The 15,765-nt window shown below is 41.0% G+C and overlaps 1 long non-coding RNA gene across 1 annotated transcript in view; it reads right to left on the bottom strand.

Annotated features, from left to right (window-relative positions):
• Positions 1-6,264: 6,264 nt before the first annotated feature.
• The window catches only part of LOC136833455 (uncharacterized), a 132,928-nt gene continuing 123,427 nt past the window's right edge, over positions 6,265-15,765 (bottom strand). Inside the window, exons 2-3 of the long non-coding RNA XR_010851476.1 lie at positions 9,126-9,346; positions 6,265-6,355 (exon numbers count right to left, since the gene is read on the bottom strand). This is a non-coding gene — a long non-coding RNA (uncharacterized lncRNA). The remainder of the gene's footprint in view (positions 6,356-9,125; positions 9,347-15,765) is intronic.

The following is a 15,765-nucleotide window of genomic DNA, read 5'->3' as shown; positions in this document are numbered from 1 at the left end:
GCTGTGTGTGAGCCACTGGTGGTTCTCTCTGCCCAATGGTACAGACAAGCAGTTTTCAAGGGTCAATTACATTTTAGTTACAGCCGGCCAATAAAACATTTTAAATTCTTGTTCAGCTGGTAAAAATAACATAGAAAAATGTCAATTGCCATAGGCTAGCTCATCGCAGACAGCCGGCTTAGAATTACCTTTAATATGACTACCTTCATACTTACCTAACCTACGGTGATGGCCTAAGGTTCATGACAGCCTACCTACGGTAAACTCTTAATAAAATGGCAAATATAAATATTGCATGCAACCCTATGCAACTGAATATGCAAATGGCCTAAAAAAATGGCAGTCTTTGAACAACCCTTCAGTTAGGGTGGTGGCCTAAGGCCCTAGGTTCTTACCTGAGCTCTTGTATTTCGCTTAAAGCCACAAAAACAACTAAATTCCTTCACATTTCACATTATCTAAGATTTGGTGCATTCAAATACAGATATTGCATCTGAACTATCCCCTAACCTAGGGTGCTGGCCTATGGTCCTAGGCTCTTACGTAAAGTTACCTTCACATTTCACATTACCTAAGCTTTGGGGCTTGCAAATACAGATATTGCATGCAATTCTATGCAACAGAATATGAAAATTGCACTTAATATGACCACCTTCATACCTACAACCTACCTAAATAAAGACAAATATGGCTGAAATCAAATATAAGATGCCTTGGAGTTACCCCTAAACCTAAACACTAAATGGCCAGGAATTATTTTAGGTTATTTTCGTTAGTCTCCAGCCACCTCCCCTTTATAATTTATATTTTCTTGGGTAAATCACATCAAAACAAAAATTTCTTCTCAATACATAACCTTCGCAAATGCCTAATAGCAGAGAAAAATAAGGACTTGTAAGGTAAGACAATACCAGCCCCGCCCACCTCCATAACTAATACGGCAAAATTGTAACCAGTAAACACCCCTAGTTTACGTTAGGTTGGTATTTTTAGGTTCTTCTACTACCTTATCATTTCCTGGCCATTTTTGCATGAAAAATCCAAAATGGTTTTTCATGCAAAAATGGCTAGCTGGCACCTTTGGAAATGGCTGGCTGGAGTCTTCCGAAAATTACCTTATTTTTAAATGCCTTCATGTAACTTTTCTAAAATTTTACACCTTCAAATACATAAAGATACTTATCTTACCTTTATTTTATAAGATTTATTGAAGTTATCCTGACGCTGATGTTATAAATTTCAATGTTATGAGATTTTAGGGTTTGGTAGAAGAGTGCAGTCTGACCTGGTGAAGGTTTTCTGGAAAATAAGTGGATCATTGATATATTACGGTTTACAAATCATTTTATTTTTTGTAATTAAATTCACAGGTGTTTTCTAAGACTACCTTCACTTTATCTAAAATTTGGCATCTTCAAAAACCAGTATAAAAATTACACTTATCATGACCACCTTCATACTTACCTAACCTAGGGTGGTAGCCTTAGGTTCATGGCAGCCTACCTAGGGTAAATCATTATTAAAACAGCAAATATACACGTTGCGTGCAACCCTTTGCAACTGAATATACAAATGGCCTAAGGAATCAATAAAATAAATTACTTCACATTTCACATTATGATTTGGCGCCTTCAAATACGGATATTGCATTTGAACTTAACAGGACACCTGTTCCCCTCTCCAGGTGCCCGACACTTCTTCCCCCCCTAGTGTTGCTCCCCATCCCGATGTGGGCCGTGTGGGAGAAAACAACACTGAGTCAGGAGTTCTGAAGGTTGAGAAAATGCCTTCTGCCAACTTTGAGGGATCGAGCCACCATCTTAGGTGATCCTTCACCTTTGGCGAGATCTTCAGAGACACTTCCAGATCCTCCTTGTCCTGCCAGTTCTCTGCAAGGAAGAATTGAAGCGGTCTGAGATGCAGTCTCCCCGAAACAAACTTCTCCAGCGATGAAAATGGTCCCCAGCAGACTCATCCCATTCCCTCCCTGACATATGTTTCTTTCGCCAGGAAGGCTGAAACTTTATATAAAGCACTGCTGCTGTCGTTCCTGTGACGGAAAAGCTCCGAAAAAGCCACTGATCCATCTGAATCCCCAGATAAACAATGGACTGAGTTAGGGTCAGATGGGACTTTTCGAAATTCACAAGAAGTCCTAGGGACTTCGTCAAATCCAACGTCGTGTGAAGGTCCTCCAGACACCTCGACTTTGACGAGGCTCGAGTGAGCCAATCGTCCCAATAAAGCGAGACTCTTATCCCTGCAAGGTGAAGCCATCTCGCTACATTCCTCATTAACACCGTGAGACCATCAGAGTTTGTGTGTAGCCCGAAGCAGAGCCCTGAATTGATATGCCTGTCCCGCAGGACAAACCTCAGGTATTTCCTTGATAGAGGATGTATGGGCGTGAAAGTGGCGTCCTGAAGATCAGAGAGACCATCCAGTCGTCTGGTCTTAAGGCTCTAGAACCCGACTGGGGACGTCTCCATTTTGAACTTCTCTTTCAGAACGAATGGTTCCAACCTGCGCAAGCGTCCAGGACTGGTCTCCATCCTCCCACGACTGCTTCGGGACCGAACAACCTGTTGTAGAAGCCCGGGGATTGTAAATCTGAGACCTGTTCCACAGCTCTCTTCTCGAGCATTTGCTCGAGCAGGTCGAAAAGAATCTGCTGCTTCTCCTGCTGATAGGAGGGCGACAGATCCTTGGGCTTCGTGCACAACGGAGGTAAGTCGAGGAATGGGATCTTGTATCCTTTTTGACTTCGAGGGACCAACTGTCCATCCCTCTCTCTTTCCAGGCTCTTGCAAAGGAAAGAAGCCTGGCTCCAACAGGTGTCTGGAGGTCCACAGAGTCACTTCTTGCCCCTAGGTTTGGAAGGGGCTCTACCTCTGGAGAGACCTCTTCCTCGAGGGGACGATCTCGAAGAAGCTCCTCCACGAAAGGGCTTCTGTTTCTTGGAAGCCTGCCCAAGGGAAGAAGTCGAAGGGACTGCTGGACGTCTAGAAGACTGGGCCAGGAGGTCTTGAGTAGCCTTCTCTTGCAAAGTGGCGGCAGTATCCTTGACCAAGGACTGGGGAAAAAGATGGCTTGACATCGGGGCGAACAGCAACTCTGCCCTCTGTGAAGGAGAGACCGACTTCGCAGTGAAGTTGCAGTATAAGGACCTCTTCTTTAAAAGCCCCGTACAGAAGTGGGCAGCCAGCTCTTCGGAACCATCCCTGACAGCCTTGTCCATGCAAGCTAGGACGCTGAATAAGTCTCCCAGACTAATGGAGTCAGGGCTTCGAGCCTGCAAGTCCAGGACTCCCTGGCACCAGTCCAGAAAGTTGAAAACCGCCATTGTTCTGAAGAGACCTTTCAGACGGTGATCAGTTTCAGACAACGTCCAGGACACCTTCGCTGATGAAAGGAGAGACCTCCTAGGAGCATCCACAAGGCTGGCGAAGTCTCCCTGGGAAGAGGAAGGAACTCTCCAACCAACATCCTCTCCCGTCTCGTACCAAATCCCCGCTTTCCCACTCAATCTTGACGGAGGCAGGGCGAAAGAAGTCTTGCACTGGGCCTTCCTGGGTCATCCACACTCCTGAACTCTCTTAAGGCCCTCTTTGTAGAAAGAGAGAGACATTGGCCATCTTCACAAAACCTGAAGTCTTCTGTGATTTTTGATGAGGTTAACTGCCAAGGAGGAGGGCGAGGAGCAGAGGTTGAAACTTGTCCCCAAACAAGTCCTTCAGCAGACGTGTCAAGACCTGGTAATCGGAAGAAGCTGATGAAGTCGAGGGCTGTTCCTCATCTGCAGGCTCCGATGCACTTGACAGCTCTCCTTCTTCAACGGGAGCAACCGAAGAGATTGGAGAAACTCCGGGAGGTCTAAGCCCTTGCAGTCCAACTCGCAAAAGGGACTTCTGCTTGGAAGAAGTCCGAGAGGGGTCACGAATATCTCAGCAAGAAGCGTCTTGAAGAGCGTCCTGACGAGGTCGCGCAGCAAGGGGAGCGTCTTGCCGAGCAGCAGGAGGAGCGTCATGCTTAGCAGCATGAGAAGTGTCATGGCGAGAAAAATGCAGAGCGCCAGAAGGAGGTGTCAAGCCTAGCAGCATGGAGAGCATCCAGAAAGGAAATTGGCGATCCTGCGACGACGTGCGTGAGCAAAGGACTTCTGGGCGGCTAAGCATGAAGAAGACGAACGAGGAGAAGGAGAAGGGGACGGCTTGGACCTCTTGATCGGCAGTCGGGAACGCTTCCGACGTCGACACAGATCTGACTCCTTCTGGAGCGCAAGCAGGCCAACTGCCGCTGCATGTCTAGCAGAAGCTTCCGGAGCGAGGAGAAGTCCTTCTCGGGAGAAGAGGCTGATCCTGTGAGAAGACGAGGTGAGGACGCCTTCTTCCTTCTCACAGGGAAGCAACAACTCTCTCCTGGAGCGACGGGGCGCTCAAAGCGTCATCGTCCATTGACATCTGGTCCTCTTCTGCGCTTGAGAAGAGCGTCAGCTCTCGGAGAAGAGCAAAGAGCGTCTCGAGAAAGGGCGTGGCGTCCCTTCTCTGAACTTCTCTTCCAAGGGCGGTCGCTTCCGAGAGCTCCACCCCTGACGCGGGGAGGAAGCTTCGGGGGACGAGAAGCAATCCTTAAGGATTCATGCACGAGCACGATCCTTGGCAGCCTGGGAAGCGTCAACAGGTCCTGCCGAAGGGACGCCAGATCGGTGGGGGGTCCGCGTAACCCTCTTGCAGCTTTCGACTTGCCCACTCCCTGAATTACCGAGTCCGACAGAGGTTCGGGTACAGAGGCATTATACGGCCGATCTGACGCCCCCTCCACAACACTAGGGGCATAAACACTATCACTGCACTTCACAGCACTTTGAAGAGCGAGCATTTTAGCTTCAAGGTTACGAATGGAAGTCATAATTACAGACAGGGGCATCCTTCCGCGGAGCACAACCTCGGGGCCAGGGCAACTACAAGGTTAAGAATAGCTACCACGTCTATGGGAGGGTTGGCAGGTGAAAAAACACTACCCTGACTCCTACTCACTGATACACTCCTGGAGGAAGTCCTCCTGATCCTATCACGCTCTAACTTCCGCACATAGGAATCATAAGTCTTCCAACTAGCATCAGGCAAAGTCTCACACTCCTTGCATCGATCATTAAACAAACAAACATGCCCCCTACACCTCGAGCATACAGTGTGAGGATCTACCGAAACTTTCGGTAGCCTCACCTTACAGTCTTGCACACAACAAACTCTATAACTAGCAGAACTAGATCCAGACATCTTAATCAAAGTAAAAACAAAGCAAAATCCAAAACAGTCCACAATAGCGTATGCCTAGCCACAAGTCCAAGTCAAAAAACCAAAAGTCAAACAAATACTTAAGTGACAACCAAGTTTACGAAATCCAAAGACGGAGGTACTGAAAACAGGTGTTGACAGTACCGGCGACAGAGAAAATCTGAATAGAAAATGGGAATGGTTCCTGATACCCGCCTCCCAGCGGCGGGAATGGGTACTAACCACCTGATCTCCCACTGTGTGTGTCGTGGATTTTGAAATTCAGAGGAGAAATACGGCTATATATATATCTGACAGGTAAGTCTCATGAACAAAATTGCATTTAATGACTACCTTCACACTTACTAACCTAACCTACGGTGGTAGCTAAGGTTCATGACAGCCTACCTAAGTAATATAAACAACAAATATAAATACTGCATGCAACCCTACGCAATTGAGTATGCAAATGGCCTAAAAAAAAAATGGCAGTCTCTGAACTAACCCTTCAGTTAGGGTGGTGGCCTAAGGCCCTAGACTCTTACCTGAACTCTTGTATTTCATTTAAAGCCACGAAAACAACTAAATTCCTTCACATTTCACATTATCTAAATTGGCGCATTCAAATACAGATATTGCATCTGAACTAACCCTAAGCTAGGGTGCTGGCCTATGGTCCTAGGTTCTTACATAAACTTCCCTTCACATTTCACATTATCTAAGCTTTGGAGCTTTCAAATACATGCAATTCTATGCAACGGAATATGAAAATTGAACTTAATATGAACACCTTCATACTTACAGCCTACCTAAATAAGAGACAAATATGGCTGAAATTAAGTGATATAAGATGCCTTGGAGTCACCCTAAAACCTAAACACTAAATGGCCTGGGATTATTTTAAATGCCTTCACATTAACTTTTCCTAAAATTTTACACCTTCAAATACATATAAGATACTTATCTTACCTTTACTATAAAATTTATCTGAAGTTATCCTGATGCTGATGTTATAAATTTCAATGTTGTAAGATTTTAGGGTTTGGTAGAAGAGTGCAGTCTGACCTGGTGAAGGTTTTCTGGAAAATAATTATATCATTGTTATATTAAGGTTTACAAATAATTTTATTTTTTGCAATTAAATTCACAGGTGTTTTCTAAAAGACTACCTTCACTTTATCTAAGATTTGGCATCTTCAAAAACCAGTATAAAAATTACATTTATCATGACCACCTTCATACTTACCTAACCTAGGGTTATTAAAACAGCAAATATAAATGTTGCATGCAACCCTTTGCAACTGATTATACAAATGGCCTAAGAAGTCAAGAAAATAAATTCCTTCACATTTCACATTAAGATTTGGCGCCTTCAAATACTGATATTGCATTTGAACTTACGGTAGATCTAAGCCGGCTGTCCGCGGTGGGCTAGGTTATGGCAGTTGACATTTTCTATAGAAATTTACTTGCTGAACAAGAACTTAAAGTAATATTTTGTCGGTCAGCTGTAATTAAGCTGTAAATTACCTTAGAACTGTAGCTGACGGTAAGGGGGACCGGTTGGGAATCTGAGTCCTGGGAGGGTGGTTGGGAATCTGGGTCCTGGGTGGGGAAAACACTTTGGCGAGAATAGCTAACGGTGAGGGGACCATTGGGAATCCAGGGTTCTGGGTGGGATAAATAGCAGGGAAAGGTTTGGGCAACTTATTGTTGTATTTCCAGTTATATATGTCATTTGGAACACAGCAATCGTAAAAATAAGGGAATAAATGGATAGCGCGAGCCGTTACAAAATTACTTTTCACATATCACTACTACTGCTGATTCCAGGCCATGTCACGCGTATGGTCTTACAGGGAGCTTTCGGTTCATCCAATGCCTCCAACTGAGAGAGTAGTTGGTGGGTTTTTGGCGGGTGGCTGTACCCAACCAATCACGTTGCAACGTTACCCCAACATTACGTTTCACCCAGGTGGAGAATTTGGGGGATACATAAACTCAGTTACATGTACAGTATTCCTTTTGCTCAACTGTTTTATAACCGTTTCCTATTTGTTGTAGCTTGTGCCTACAACCTTCTTCCAGTACTTTTCCGTTTACAAATATATTGACGTCTCTTTGCAACATGATTTTACCATAAATAACTTAGAAAATTACTTTACATTTGTCGGCAGACACCTGAAGCATGTATATGGGGTAGGAGGAGAAGGGTCTTGCAGGACGTTTCGCTACCACTTACTCTCGGTGATGTTAACAGAAACCTTTTTTTTACATATTTTGTAAGCCCTGTGGTCCAGGCGCTCAGCGTAATATTACCGCTTGCCAGAACATACGAGCCTGCCAGATTATTTTAAAAAATGCCGGATAAGGCGTGCAGCGCGCGTTCCACCACCCCAAGCAAAGCAGAAATACTTTTAGCCCCCCCAGCACATCCTTCCTACCTCAATTCTGGTCAGTTCACCGGCACAGTTCACTCCTCTTCAACCAAGCATGATGGTGGACGTCACCCGTGTCAATTGCTACCTTAGTTATAAGGACTACATTGTACTGGGGACAACTATTGTATCTGATTGCTGGAGAGTATGACTGCCTGAACGAAGGCTACATTACCTTAACCGTCAATCACTCCATAGGAACTGTGGACCCAATAACTGGCACGCATACAAATACTACTGAGAAGGAGGTGGAGAGGAACTTCGTGAGACGACGCCTAGGTACATATTAGGAACACAACTTCGTCGGGTACTTGGCAGTGACCTATTTTTAAAATCACGATGACCTGAAGACGAGGCTACACGCGTTCGTAAAGGCAGCAGCTGAATTGTACCCTCCACCCCTTTAAGGTAAGGTTCCTAAACTATCCTTTATTATTAGGTAGTTAGGTCACCTGTGTTTTGGTGTTATTAGGTTTTAGTGCTTTTCATGTAGGAGCATTATTATTTTTTGGGTAACTCATTTTAGCGCCATGTTTCACATAACAGTCCTACGTCACTTTACAGTTTGTACCCCTTTTGTACGATACCCCACCTTCTCAACCCTGCTGAACATGGCTCTAGTGGTTACATAGCAAGATGGCGGATTTGTTTACTGTTTACGTTTCTTTGCCCCGATCGCAAGCAACGGTTAGTGTGCAGTTGAGGTAGCCTGTGGCAGTTGACATTTTTCAGTGTTGCTTTGCTTGCTTTGCATGAGTTTAGGGTAACATTTCGCCCGTCGGCTGCAGCTAAACTGTAATTTACCCTTGAGCTGTATGCGCCGATTGCAGGGACCCACTGTACCAGTGTGCAGTCTTCAAGTGTCAATTACGCTTTATTTACAACCATGCGACAAAATTTTACTTGAAATTCTTGTTCAGCAGGTAAGTTCTATGGAAAAACGTCAAATGCCACTAGGCTGCCTCACTGCGGACAGCAGGCTTAGATTACCGAACTTAACCCTAATCAGGGTGCTGGCCTCAGGTTCTAGGCTCCTACCTAACTCTTCCATTTTGTATAAAACCAGAAAATAACTAATGAAATTATATAAATTGATGTTGCATGGAACCCTATGCAATTAGATATGCAAGGAACATTAGAAAATGGCCACTTTTGAACCAACCCCTAACCTAGGGCGCTGGCCTAAGGTCCTAGGTCTTGTATTTCGTGTAAAATCATGAAAATAACGAAACTCCTTCACATTATCTAATATCTGGCGCATTCTAATATAGATATTGCACCTGAACTTACCCCTAATCGCTAGCCTAAGGTCCTAGGCTCTTACATAAACTTTTCCATTTCAAGTAAAATCACGAAAATAACTACTGGAATTGCATATACAGACGTTGCATGCACAGATACTTTATCTTACCTTTATTCTAGGAGCTTCCCGAAGTTACCCTGACGCTGATGTTATTGCTTTCAATGGATAATATTATCGTCTTTAGTTTAGAGGTGTACTCTTAACTCCGAAGGTCTGTTCAATCTGTTGTAGCTTGTAGCAGTTGTAGGTGTTCCAGCAGTATTACCACGCCATTCAGAGCATTTTCCCCCTACGCCAGAAGTAATTTTCCCCTGCTTTCCCCTAAGCACCTAATATAACAATACGATAAGTGAAAATGAAGTATTACACTTTTAGTTCATAGTGATAATAAATATTCCAAATTTTAGCTACAGAAAAATGAACTCTGTTAAAGGAAACATGTGTGAACATTTAATGCATTTATAGCAAATGTATATAAATGGTAAAGTATCTTGTTACAAAAACATTGATTCAACACTAAGAATTAGTCACGGAACTTTGTTTACTTTAAAGAGGAAAAATTAGATTTTACAAGAAAAATTATAAAGTTATATTGAATTTACGATAAATGGAAATACATTTTACATTGTTTAATTGCAAAATTCATAGATGTAACAGTAGTGCCTTTGATCAGTGAGAGGGAAAAGGGACTCCCCTCAAGTAAGCTATGAAAATACAATTCTAAGGCAAATGTTAATGGATTTATAGTAAATTTAAATAAATGCCACATTATTCTATTACAAAAAAGCATTGATGTAACATCAAAAAAATTCCTTCAGTCATTGAGAATTTAATTAATTTCACTGTCTGTATGTTTTTCAAAGTACCTTGACTTGCAAGGCAATTAAAAGAAATATTTTTTCTAACTATCATTGCAACAGCACTGAATTGAATTGAACTGAATATAGAATTTAGGGCAAAGGCAAAGCACTGAGACCTTTGAGGTCGTTCAGTGCTGAAACGGAAATTGGCAATAAAAGGTTTGAAAAGTGCAGCAGGAGGAAAACCTCACAGTTGCACTATGAATCAATTGTTAGGAGAGGGTGGAAAGTAAGGTAGAAGAAAGAGAACCTGAAAGGAGGTACAGTAAAAAGAATGAAAGGGGTTGCAGCTAGGGGCCAGAGGCACTCTGCAAAGAACCTTAAGTAATGCCTACAGTGCACCGCATTAGGTCCACTGACAGCACCACCCACCTACAGGGAGCAACATCATTCAATTCTGCTTTAATCCTACAGTCATCCTTTAGTTCAATAAACATAGTCATTAGCTGAGTTGTAGTCACTCCTTTAGCAAAACACATATGAGAATCCGATTTCGCAGACCAATGAGTTCCGATTGTCTCGTCACTAATTCCTTATCATTTAGGCTATTTTGCAATAAGCCTTTCCATCGTGCTTTCCACTCGATAAGCATCCTAAAGTCCAGCTCTCCTCTTTCCATTCCTTCCTATATCTTTGTGCTCGGTAACCTTTTTCAGTTACTTTAGGCATAATTAAAGAAATCTCAAAACAACGTCTATATAATTAATAATAAAGCTCCTCTCACAATCCTTATCAGGAACTGGCTAGCCTGAAGTTAAAACGAGATTCAAAATCACAAACCTGAACCTGGAACAAGCTATCCCTTAGAATTAGTAAATGCCGAGCTTTTAATGCTTTCATTGTTATGTTGGGCTGTTTAATATTTTTCATGGATGCTATTTATGTTAATTGTATAATTTCTATTTGTTTTTATCTAGGATATCGAAGAAAAAACATATCTATACGGGAAATAAGTGAAATTCCCCTACATTCCCTTACACAATGGTAATTTTCCCCGTGGGTCTCCTACGCCATACGTACAGCGGATTTCCCCTCCCGTAGGGGAATCTCCCTACGCATGGCAACACTGTTTTCCAGTAATACTTTTAACGATTTATTTAGCAAGTCCGAATCCTTATATCACCTTTATAACATTCTCTAACATCATTAATATACTAATAATAAATATTAATAACTAATAATGATTATTTACATTATTATTAACGTGAAGAAGTGCTGTCGTGTTCTGCTTGGGTTCTTATTAGTTAACTGATTGAAACAAGATTAGCACCGAACTATTATTGACACAACTGACAAAACACCATCCAAAATTGAATGTTAGGCAAAGTTCTTATAACCAAATAAGTTCTTAAGTTTACCAGTCACCTATATTAAAATAGGGAGTTGAGCGGAAGAGAACTAAATGTAGTTTAACGAGCGGTTAGTAACTTGAGTTGAGTATACTTAGGGTGAAGTATTGTCGATTTTAGTATTAATAATTTACTATATAGGCTACCTGTAATGGATTCAAAATTACCTTGGTGTTCAAGATGTTTCCCAACAACAATGAGGTCGGAAACCCTAAAGTCTGCACCAAACCTTGCTGTTGGGCCAGGTGTAATGAATGACTTTAGAGTAAAAATCAATCCATATTAACTTCATTGAGAAAAAGATTTTCAAAGTCTCTTACAAGCATTGTGCATGAGTTATAAATTGTAGTACTGCGAGCTACTCATAATAAAAAGCTTATTACCACAGAACGCCATTAAAAGTGGGGAGAAAAAACTAAAAGTAATAAGTGTAATGCATAACGACTGGTCTGCCCAGCCTTATACGGCTGCCTGCTAATCTTTAGTGTATTACTGGCTGTCTTCTCAATGTGGCAACTTGGGTTAGTCAACCTAGCATAGTTTAAGGCAGAAGTGCTTGAAAGATTGTAGGTAACATAAAAAAATATGCTGCTGCGAAAATCTCTAGACTTTTACCAACTGGAAGCATAATTAAAGCCAAATTGTTCCAATATGTATATTCATACAGTAGACATACTTTCAGAAGCTGTAACTTTGGTGACCGAAGTATGAACGCTGATTAAACCAATCTGAATTCTGTCGAAACCAATAATAATTCGTTAAATATGATAAATAAAAAAAATAGTTCCAAAGTGATTGTCTGGCATTACTGGAAACCATTACTCTGAATAAATGGCCATCTATAAGACAGTGAGTTCGTGATAAAGCAAAATGACTGGAGTCTTCAAGAATTAAGGTGGTCTTCATGTTCGTGAGAACACCAACGTTAATCCTTTTCAGTTGTCAAACTTGCTCGATACATCGATACGTGATTATACGCCACGACACCTTATTGTATTTCTGAAACAGTAAATCCTATTTTTTTTCTTTTATCCTCTCGTTTCAACCAGCAACAAGTTATATTATTAGAGCACATCACCAGTGAAGTGACCTTTTTCCAATTTTTGCATAGTCAGTCTTCCATTAAGTTTTCGGCAACTTGTAATAAAATAAAAGAAAACCTAATGCAACTTACCATATATTCGTATCGGAAATGTCGGTCAATAATCTGTCCCCAGCCGCCCACCCCTACTCTCTCTCTCTCTCTCTCTCTCTCTCTCTCTCTCTCTCTCTCTCTCTCTGTGCCACTGATGTAACATGGTATTCTGCTCAGGAACGAGTATTGTGTGAAAGAGCAATAACACACTCTTAACCATGTTCCTGCAATTCTCTAACCTAAAGTAAATGTAAAAATATCGTAAATTAACAAGGTGATCAAATCAACACTACATTTTCTCAGTTCCCAAAATACTCACAGGGACACAGTTCTACGGTGTGGCTAACTTACTATATACTAATAACGACAGGAGACGAGAACTACTTGCGAGGAATTAAAAATAAGTTATGATGCCACTTCCACTAATACTGAAAAGAGGGCAGATTACTCGGGAAAGTGTCGTTATAACTTGACTCGCTTTGCTCTGCTTTCCTCAGTAATGATAGTGCAGGTGGAATGGGTCGATCAAATTATTTTTCCTTAATTGTTTTTCTAAATGATTGAAATGTTTCTGTTTTTGTGAGAGTAGAGTCTCTTTTAATTCACCATACAATTGTAATACACTAGGCTGCGACAGTGTAATCCTAACCTCAAACCTCGGGCTGTGGTAAACCTGCCTTAGATGACAGTTCCACTGACAGTGTCGGTTCTGTTGAACACACTTTTTCATTTTAATTTACGTCCATCTTTTTATTGAAAAGTTGAGTTGGACATGTTATGAGTGTAACAGGTACTTGGTCGATTATGAGAAAATATGCTTTCTGCTTTCTCTTTATATTTCAAGTCATCATTAACGTTCTCGCTTGGTGAAGTACCACTCTTGAAATGTTGCCTCAGCCTCGTGTGGTGCATTTGCTTCGGCTTGTTGACTATACTTTATATCAGAAATGATTGAATTCGCTTATAGGATTTTTATATTCTCTAATTGTGTTAAACGGTTGTTAAACGGTCTCGAGTTAGTGTTCATACTACTACTACAAAATTTATTGCTTTCTTTACCACTGTTGACAATCTCATGAAAAATTCAAGGTTTATATTACTTGTTTTTTTTTTTATTTTGCCCCTCTTGTGGTAATGAATTATCTTGACCGTGCAACTCATATCGGTAAAAAGAAATTCAAGTTACCTTACGCAAATATTTATGTCCTAGAAGACTTTTCTCTGAATCAAGTATCAGGCTTCCATAACTGACCTGATTTTTCTTCCAAAGAGTGAGTTGAAGGCAAAAGTACTTGTACCGAAGATTGATGATCCTACCTTCATCTTATACTGCATCGTTGCATATTTAACTGTCTTGGTTCCTGACTATAGAGCAGGGCTTCTTATCTATAGTCTGAAGCACTCTACTATGACTTGATATGTTTCGTGACCGCAACCCCAGTAGTGGCTAATACTACATTGCCTCCTAGAAGGCAACTTTTGAGATCTTGAAAACATTATCTAATGCACAGTGCGTCTTGTGCTACTGATCAGTACCTTGGATCAGATTTGGAATTCTCACTTTTCTGTTTGCCCCAACGAGCGAAAGGTTATTACTTCTCTGTGAAAATGATGCTTTTTTATAAAATTCACCTTACCAGGTGTAAGCGCATAGCTGCCATAGCTTCGAAAGCTTTAAATGTATGATCAGTTTCCTTCTTGGATAAATAATCTTTAGCAATAGATATTCTGTCAGTGATATAAAAATTGAATTGTAAAGCTATTAAGTGATAACTGTCATCTGTAAAATATAAATTCCATGTGTCTTACATAAATGTAATTTGAATGTGTCCCGAAGCACTCTGATGGTGGAAAGCAATTAGGCCATTTTAAAAGGATGTGATGAGTGAGTCGTGATGAAGAAAAGTTTACTTCTTTCCACAGATATTTTACGACTGGATATCTCTTTCAAGTCTTTTGTATCCTAACCCTTATTTTACCCCTCGGCCATGAGGGATCAAAGAAAGAGAAAATGTACTGTTCTCTCTCTCTCTCTTTCTCTCTCTCTCTCTCTCTCTCTCTCTCTCTCTCTCTCTCTCTCTCTCTCTCTCTCTCTCTCTCTCTGTTTACTACTCGTCAGATCAATTAAGATTATCTAAAATTGACAATTATGCTGCCTCAGGTTCATGAGGCTTGACGTTGTTGGAAGGCTAACTTCCTTTCATTCGAAGGCGTGCAAATTATTCCTTGAAGAATATTTTGATTTTCCACATGAAAAACTAAACGATCTTTGAAACGCCTTTAAATAAACCTATACCTTCAGTTTCATGAATGCACAAAAAAGGGAATAGATGATAAATGGAGGTCAGCGAAGTAATTAGTAGCAGAATCCTTTGATCAGTGATATCAAAATATCCTGAACCAAAGTTTTTCAATTAGCAGAACCACGCTTGGGTTTTCATCCAAAGGTCCAGTTTTATTTTCATTACCCTCTGCGGTGTTTTTCAATTTGAGGGGAAAAAGGGGAAACAGAGAAGCCCAAAGCAACTTTTGCCGGGAAGTTTTGGAAGGTATAATTAGGCTATGTCTACCAGGATAACTGAGAAAAAAAAAATTTGCATGAATTCTTTAAATATGAAATGTGATCTTGAATGAAAGTACAATTTTTAAGAGAATTCTTACGTGTATAGACGTAGATAGATGGATAGATACCGATAGACAGATAGGTGTATTGCGAGAACAACTTTCAACTTTTGTCATGTTGCCAACGATTCCAGATTCTTTCATTGTTTTCTGTAGCTTGTCCGCCCTGCCTGCAACTGACACTGCATTACCTGCAAAAATCTCATTATCTATATTATAATCATATCCCAAATTTGTTCTTTATACTAATATCTTGAATGTTAATCTCTGTTTTTCTTCTGACTCATCTCATCCCTTTACCTGGGTAAGTGGAAGTCCTGAATATGGAGGAATTAATGTTAGTAAGGAAGGTGGAAGAGTGGAAGTGAATAATTTGGACTGACATGCAGGAGTAAATATAGCAGGTAATATGATCAAGAAGATGACTTTCGGGATAAAAAAGAAAAAAAGAAGAAGGAAGGCAGCAGAAGCTACGCAAAAGGTTTGCGAAAGTTGCACTAACTCTTAAGTACGTAAAGTGTAAACAATAGTAGGAAAATTTCATAAACGTAAAGTTCGTATATTAAAGGCAAATGAAAACAAAACGGTGTTCCTGGTAAGTTTTTATATCTACTGATTAAATATAGAAAAAATGGCATAGGTGGAAACAGTTTTAAGGTTGTTTGGCAACGTAAAAACAACGTTCGGCGGTGTTTTAGAATAAGTTACTTGAGGTCCTTGAGCGCAAAAAGAAAAAAAAAACATGCCAGAGATAGGCGAATGGTGCAATGTATGAAGGGGAA

Source organism: Macrobrachium rosenbergii, chromosome 51 (genome assembly GCF_040412425.1).
Source record: "Macrobrachium rosenbergii isolate ZJJX-2024 chromosome 51, ASM4041242v1, whole genome shotgun sequence".
Classification (NCBI taxonomy): domain Eukaryota; kingdom Metazoa; phylum Arthropoda; class Malacostraca; order Decapoda; family Palaemonidae; genus Macrobrachium; species Macrobrachium rosenbergii.
This window is presented reverse-complemented; position numbering and strand designations above follow the sequence as displayed.